This window comes from Tupaia chinensis, unplaced genomic scaffold (assembly GCF_000334495.1).
Source record: "Tupaia chinensis unplaced genomic scaffold, TupChi_1.0 Scaffold000609_1, whole genome shotgun sequence".
NCBI classification, from domain to species: domain Eukaryota; kingdom Metazoa; phylum Chordata; class Mammalia; order Scandentia; family Tupaiidae; genus Tupaia; species Tupaia belangeri.
The window spans coordinates 2,739,037-2,746,669 of record NW_006160128.1 but is presented as its reverse complement, the minus strand read 5'-3'; the positions used below and the strand labels follow the sequence as shown (position 1 = coordinate 2,746,669).

At 50.3% G+C, this 7,633-nt stretch overlaps 1 protein-coding gene across 9 annotated transcripts in view; it reads right to left on the bottom strand.

Annotated features, from left to right (window-relative positions):
- The window catches only part of TMEM229B (transmembrane protein 229B), a 53,290-nt gene that overhangs the window by 10,499 nt on the left and 35,158 nt on the right, over positions 1-7,633 (bottom strand). For 3 of the 9 annotated variants that reach the window (XM_006158781.3, XM_006158779.3, XM_006158780.3), the window contains one exon: positions 6,320-6,501. The gene's annotated coding sequence lies outside the window, so the exon portion shown is untranslated. Of the gene's footprint in view, positions 1-144; positions 234-516; positions 615-6,319; positions 6,502-7,633 lie in introns of all 9 variants that reach the window. The other 6 variants (XM_006158782.3, XM_014591704.2, XM_027775863.1 and 3 more) reach the window with 4 other exon arrangements.

The following is a 7,633-nucleotide window of genomic DNA, read 5'->3' as shown; positions in this document are numbered from 1 at the left end:
GTGGGGTGGGGGGTGGGGGGCGGGATTTGGGATGAATAGACAAGCCCCTGAACAGAAGAGAGGGTAGAGGAGAGACCAGGGTGAGCCCAAGACTGGCTCCATTTCTGGGAAGCAGGAAGTATTTGGGCAGGTGGGGAAGCATACCTAGCCAAGGGCACTCCTGGTCCGAGGGGTCGTACCAGGAGAACGCGGCTGGTCCACACAAGATGAATGAGGGAAACGGAAAGACCTGGCTGGGGCAGAACATGGGGATGAAGACAAAGGAATATGATGAGACAGTGTCACCAAGTGGGATGGCAGCTCGGGACGGTGGAGGGATGTAAGGACTAGACGCGGCATTAGCCTGGGTGCATTTTCAGAACTCCACTCCTCTCACCCACTTATGACCATCACAGGCTCCACTCAAACTTGGAGCTGGGACAAGCTCACCCACTCTCTGCTGGGCCCAACAGACCCCTGTTCCCTTCCCTGGGCCTTCCCCCAAAACACACTTAACCCCCAGAGCCCTTCCAATACCTCCTTGCTCAGTTCTGGGATCCAGGCCCTGGGATCAGAGCCCTGAGAAAGCCTGCAGCAGGAAGAACCAGCAGCTCAGCAGATGTGGCCTCTTTCTCCTGGCGACAAACACAACCATCCTAAGGGCTGTGACCCAAAGATGGGACAGCCCAGGAGAGAAAGTTCAGGGTGGAGTGAAGAGGAGAGCGTGGGAGAGGCAGAAGGCATAGGAAGAGCCTGGAGAGCAGAGGAGGGTTTCACAAGCAGTGCCCTGGGAGCAACTCAGATTCAAGAACTCTCATACCTATTGACGAAAGGTCTTGGGAAAACAGTCCCAGCGAAGGGCCAGAACTCATGGAGACTTGACAGGGCAGGGAGCTGCCCCTCCGAGGGAATGGGTGATGGGGGATGGGAGCTGGCTTCGGAGTCCTGTTCTAGGAGCCTCTCGCCTGCGGCCCCAGAACCTGCTAAGTATCCAGAGGGTGGCAGAGGGTGGACAAGCAGTGGAGAAGGGTCAAGAGACCGCCAGAGGAGAGACAGCCTAAGATAGGCTGGAGACAAAACCAAATGCATTGATTGCCCTTGGTTTTGTCCAAAATCCCCATCTTGTTCCAGGAAGCTAGGGTGCCACAACGCGATAACTGGCAATATTGTTCAGAGAAGCGTCTTACTAGAAAATTGGGATTCCCCTCCCATACATTCAGGCTGGCCAGACCTTCCTCTTTCTCCTCGTTCACTTTCCAAGCTTCACCTCATCTCCAGCATGCAATCACTATGTGCTTTGGGGACATGCACCTCTAGAAGCAAGAGAGGGCAAGAGAGCAGTCAGTCCCCTGGTAGGCTGTGCTGGAGGCCAGTGGCGTCAACGAGGGGAGGGCAGTTGCTCTGGCGTCTGAGGGAAGAGGCAAGGTCTGAAACCACCCTAAGTCTCCCTGTGGCCCTGAAATTAGGAAAGAGGAAAACACTGGCTTGCCCCAGGGACAGAAGGAAAGCAAATGGAGGGAAACACCTGTGGCCACTGTCTGGCTCAGATGACACTGAGTTCCACCCTTCCTGCTCTGCAAAGCGACCCTCACGGGACCCCTCAGGGCCTCAAGGCATGTGCCACTGGAAGATCCCTCTGCAGGGGCTTCCTGACTGCCAACCCACCCTAGAGCTTTGGGGACTCTCAGGTGGCCCAGCCTTGCCACAGAAATGTAGCCAGTGCATAGGTGTCCAGAGGAGCCCTCTGCCCAGAGCAGTGGCAGCCAGGGTGACAGAAGTACCCACTCCACGTACGGAAGGATCATGGGCTGCCGTGGGGCAACGGGGTTTGGGGAACGTCAGTCCTGGCACAGAGAACCAGAGGCAAAAAGCACCCCCAGACCTTCGCATGGTTCCTCATTATCGTACTGGTCTGAGCCCAGCTGTCACCCCTCAGAGCCTTCCTCTGATTCCCTAGTCCAAAACAGCCTCCCTGTCGCTCACAGCAGCCCGTTTTACCTTCTCTATACTACTTTCACTTTCTGATAGTTTGCTACTGATTTAAGCTGCTCTCCCTGATCAGAATGAAAGCCCCATGAGGGCAGCGGCCTTGTCTTACCTGCTGCTGGGCCACCGGTGCTAGAACGGTGCCTGGCAATGATACCTAAGAATACCTGGGCAATAATGAATGATGGACGAGCCCAAACACCCACAGACCTTTAAACACCAATGAGGGCAGGTGTGAACAGCTAGCTGGCTCAGCCTTTCTCCTCGAAACCACCCTAAGTCTCCCTGTGGCCCTGAAATTAGGAAAGAGGAAAACACTGGCTTGCCCCAGGGACAGAAGGAAAGCAAATGGAGGGAAACACCTGTGGCCACTGTCTGGCTCAGATGACACTGAGTTCCACCCTTCCTGCTCTGCAAAGCGACCCTCACGGGACCCCTCAGGGCCTCAAGGCATGTGCCACTGGAAGATCCCTCTGCAGGGGCTTCCTGACTGCCAACCCACCCTAGAGCTTTGGGGACTCTCAGGTGGCCCAGCCTTGCCACAGAAATGTAGCCAGTGCATAGGTGTCCAGAGGAGCCCTCTGCCCAGAGCAGTGGCAGCCAGGGTGACAGAAGTACCCACTCCACGTACGGAAGGATCATGGGCTGCCGTGGGGCAACGGGGTTTGGGGAACGTCAGTCCTGGCACAGAGAACCAGAGGCAAAAAGCACCCCCAGACCTTCGCATGGTTCCTCATTATCGTACTGGTCTGAGCCCAGCTGTCACCCCTCAGAGCCTTCCTCTGATTCCCTAGTCCAAAACAGCCTCCCTGTCGCTCACAGCAGCCCGTTTTACCTTCTCTATACTACTTTCACTTTCTGATAGTTTGCTACTGATTTAAGCTGCTCTCCCTGATCAGAATGAAAGCCCCATGAGGGCAGCGGCCTTGTCTTACCTGCTGCTGGGTCACCAGTGCCTAGAACGGTGCCTGGCAATGATACCTAAGAATACCTGGGCAATAATGAATGATGGACGAGCCCAAACACCCACAGACCTTTAAACACCAATGAGGGCAGGTGTGAACAGCTAGCTGGCTCAGCCTTTCTCCTCTCTACTTTCCCTTGGGAAATATGACCTTTTGAAAAAGTTAATTCTAGTATTTTAAAATACCTTTATTGTTCTTTCTGATGACATAATAGCATGTGTTCACAGTTAAAATGTAAATGACAGAAAGGAATGACTTTAAAAAGCAGAAATCCCTGACAATCCCACATTTTAGAGAAAGTAATTATTAATGCTGTGGCATACAGTCATCCAGAATCAAATTTTATTTTAAAAGAACCTATGTATCATGGACAGAAGATATATTCTTAATTCCAAGCTAGCAATTACTATCACTTCCCCCTCGTGATCCTGGCTCCTGTGTGGATTTTGCAAGTTACTGGAATGTGCTTATTCTGTAACCTGCCATTTTCACTTACTACATCATAACTGTTTTTCCAAGCTGTTCTATAACCTATATGCTCATTATTATAATGGCTATGTAATATTCCACCAAGTGAAAAACTGTAATTTACTTAAATTGTTTCTCATTTCCACTATGACAAATGACACCACAAGAAACATCTTTTATGTCTGTAACAAAACAAAACAGCCCTTTTTCCTTCAGAACTATTTCCTAATGAAATATTTATTTCGTTTTCTCAATTTTTAAATTTTTTACATTTATTTATTTTGTCATAGGGCTTGTGTGCTCACTAGAGAGAGACAGAGAGAGGGACAGTGAGAAATCACCCCCCACAATATCTTCTCCTCCATTCTCCTCTTGGGATACTGGGTACGCATGCATATGCACTTGGCATGATTTTCAAGCTGCTAGATCTGGGACTCCAACCACAGACTGACCATGTAGGAGTCCAGTGCCTTAACCACCACACCACCTGCTGGCCTTCTTTCTTTTTCTTTTCTTTTTTTTCAGAGACGTTTTAGCTAAAGGGCATATGTACTTACTGGGGAGACAGAGAGAGACAGGGAGACAGAAAGTGAGAAATCACCCCTCAGGGTGGATGGCCACGGCGCAATTCCTTTTCTCCCAGTCTCCTCTCAGGATTTTGAGTAAGCACATACATGCACCCGGCATGACTTTGAAGCCGCTGGGTCCGGGACTTAAACTGCAGGCACTATGTGGCAGTCCAGAGACAAAAACATTATGCCATCTGCTGGCCCTGCCTCCTTTCTTTTTTACAAAACTGCCAGAGGGTATGTGTGCTCACCAGAGAGACAGAGAGAGAGGGAGAAAGCATCCCCCCAGTGAGATGTGGTCACCCACAGTCTGTTCTCCTCCATTTCTCCATCTTGTCAGGATCTGAGGCATTTGCACACATGCCTGGAGTGTTTTTTAAGTTGCCAGGACCAGGATTTGAACTGCAGTCAGCCACATGGCATCTGGCTCACTTAAACACTAAGCTATAGAGTCAGCCCCTTAATAAAAGAGTTTTGCTTTGTTTTTTCGTTTGCTATAGGGAGCATGCACTTGCCAGAGAGAGACAGTGAGAGAGAAAGTGAGAAAATAACCCCCTGGGGTTATGACCACTCCACAGTCCCTTCTCCTCCACTCTCTTGGGATTTCAGGCACACATGCACATGTGCCTGGCACATTTTTCAAGCCATCAGCTCTGGGACTCGAACTGCATAGTCAGCCATGTGGGATCTAGCTGCCTTAACCACCATGCTACCTGACTGGCCTAAAAGGTTCTTTTTTCTTTTTAAAATAATTATTTATTTAATTTTACTTACTATTATCATTTTAAAATTTGCTATAGGGTGTATGCACTCATCAGAGAGAGACACACAGAGAGAGAAAGTGTAAAAGCCAGCCTCCAGGCCTGGGACTCAAACCATGGTCAGCCATGTGGGAGTTCAGTGTGTTAAGTACCACGCCACTTGTGGCCCCCCTGAAAGGGTCTCTTTTTTAAAAAATTATTAGTAATTTAATTTTATTAATTATTGTTTTTTATTTTTTAATTTGCTATAGAGTATGTGTGCTCACCAGAGAAAGACAGAAAGAGAAGAAAAGTGAGAAGGCAAACTGCCAGGTCTGGGACTCGAACCACAGTCAGTCATGTGGGATTCCAGTGCCTCAACCACCACACCACCTGCTAATCTCCACCCTCCAAAAGGCTCTTAATGAGTCATTCCAGAAATGGAATCACTGGACCAAAGGGTACAATAGCCTTAAGGCTGCTGCATGGACTGCTCTGGGGAGCTGTGTCATGTGCGGAATAGGTCTCCCATGTGAGTCACCACATTCCCACAGTGGCTTCCAAGGCCATCTCTTCACCTCCCAATTCCTTCCCCTGGTCCGGGCTTGCTCATACTATATACTGGCTACAAATCATCCCCCAAACATATTTCCTGACAGACCATCCAGTTACAAACTAATTTTGCAAGCCTAGACTGAGTGGAAAACAGATGCTGGCCCTGAGTTGTAAACTCTCAACTAGGAGAGTCGAGGTCTACCTAAGGCTGAAAAATACTTGGGTACCCTTTTCCCACTCCCTGCTGATTCCTGCATGGACTGCAAGGCTCTGGGTTCCTGTGGACTAGCCCAGGAGCTCCTTAAACCTTGTCCAGTCAGGACTGCAAAAATGCCAGCATGCCTGCCCTGCCTTCCAGGGTATTCCTCCCACTGGTCACTGATCCCACTGTCAAATCGTCTGCCCTGTACAGAGAGTGGCCTCAGGTCAAGCAGGCCTCTGGGCTTTGGAAAGCAGCCAATTGTCATTTTTAAAAAGTATCGAAGGAAAAGTGGGAGGCTAAGGCTGGGAAGAAAGGCCATGTGAGGACAGGAGAAGCTGCAAAATCTGGAGCTTCTCACCCTACACGGAGCTTGCCTTGATGAGGCCAAGATGCTGCTTAATCTGGCAAGAGCAAGAGGACTCGCTCCTCCAGACTAGTGGCTACTTTTATGGCAGCGGAGGCTCCTGAATCCCTCACCTCCCAGGTCCATGGATGCTCTACCCAAGGCCTTCTGGGCCAGGACCAGGCAGAGTCCAAATCCAGGTGAGGCACAGTTCCCACTGCGTGGATGGAAAGCCTGACACCCAAAGTGTCTGGGAACCCACAAACATGGTAGCACATCCAGGGTGTCTCTCTTCACTCGAGTCAGACAATTTGGGCCTGGGCAGTTTTTACAGGCCATGCATCTATAAGAGATGGGATCTAAAACTACTTGACAATCCCCTGCCATGCAAGAATTGTAGCCCCGAGATGGGCCTAGAACTAGAACCTCTAGACCAAGGCCTATACCGATGAGGCGCCAGGCAGGCGGGCAGGCAGGGCTGCTGGTCCCCGGGGTGTCTATAACATACTCACTTATCACACTCTTGAGTGCACAGCTCAGAACAGACATCAGGATCGCTGTCCAGGAGTGTCCCGGGTTAACCTTTGTCCTGGTGCCAGTCTGGGCCTAAGTGCCATTCTCAGCAATGCAGGCAAGCATCAACCCCAGGGTTCAGCTGATCCCCGGCTGGTGGGCAGGAGGCTTCCATGTGTCCCTGGGAATAAAAGAAGAGGCCTTCATTAGCTTAAGCTGCCCCCAGCTCCAAGCCACCAGGCCAGCCAGAGAGACAGGTCCCAGGCAAACTCAGCAGGGTTGCAGGCCTCGGCTCCAGGATCAGCACCAGATGCCTATCCTGCTCGGCCACCAAGGCCCCTGTCCCGGAACTGCAGCCTCCTCTCTGCCATGCAGTTTGCTCAGGTGTGGCTACCCCAGCTGTGAGAGCCTGAGCTGGTTCCTGAACAAGGCATGGGGTGAGGGCCTAGTGCTTCTGGCACCATGAGCGAATATGAGCACAATTGGAAATCTGAGAGGGAGTAGTCTGGAATCCAGTTCCCTTATCATTTGCCTTCAAATCACACTCTGACCTTCACTCTGTGTAGTGGGCACATCTGTTAGCAAGGGCAGTCAAGAACCTCACAGAAGGCAGGCCATGGAGGGCATTCGTTTTAGCGTTTTAGGAGTCAAGTCCAACCATACCAGAACGACAAGCAAACACAATGTGTGCTAAAACCCTCTACCGCCCTAATATTTCTTTTTCTCGTTTCATTATTTTACTATGATTATTGTTGAGGCTCTTTCTATTGACATTGACAACTGGCTACAAGCTGATACAAATCAACTTTATACTATACCATTCTTTATCATTGCTGGGTACATGTGTTTCTTTTATTATGCCAGAGGGCATGAGAGAGGCGCATGGGAAGAGAAAGCTCACACAGGGCTTGGTCACACCATGATCCCTTTTCTCCAGTTCTCCATCCTGCCAGGATCCTGGGCTCAAATGCCAGAACTGTAAGCCACCAGGACCAGGACTTGAACCGCATGGCCATGTGGGATCCTGCTTCTTCCATACAGCATTTAACCACTGTGCTAGGGAACCAGCCCCACATACATGTATTTAATAATATCCCTAAGATTTAACCATTTGACATTCCAACATTTTTTGCTTTACTGTGAAGGTGCTGAAGCGTCCCTGAAAAGCCCCTGGATAACAGAGCTGTCCGCACACACCTGAGGTCAGAGTTCAGACCCAGCGCCACATGATCCTACTAAAGGACAGACCAGACACTTGGAAGATAAAAACAGTTAGTGGTTGGGGGTGGGAGCAGATGGCCAAGCAGGGTGGA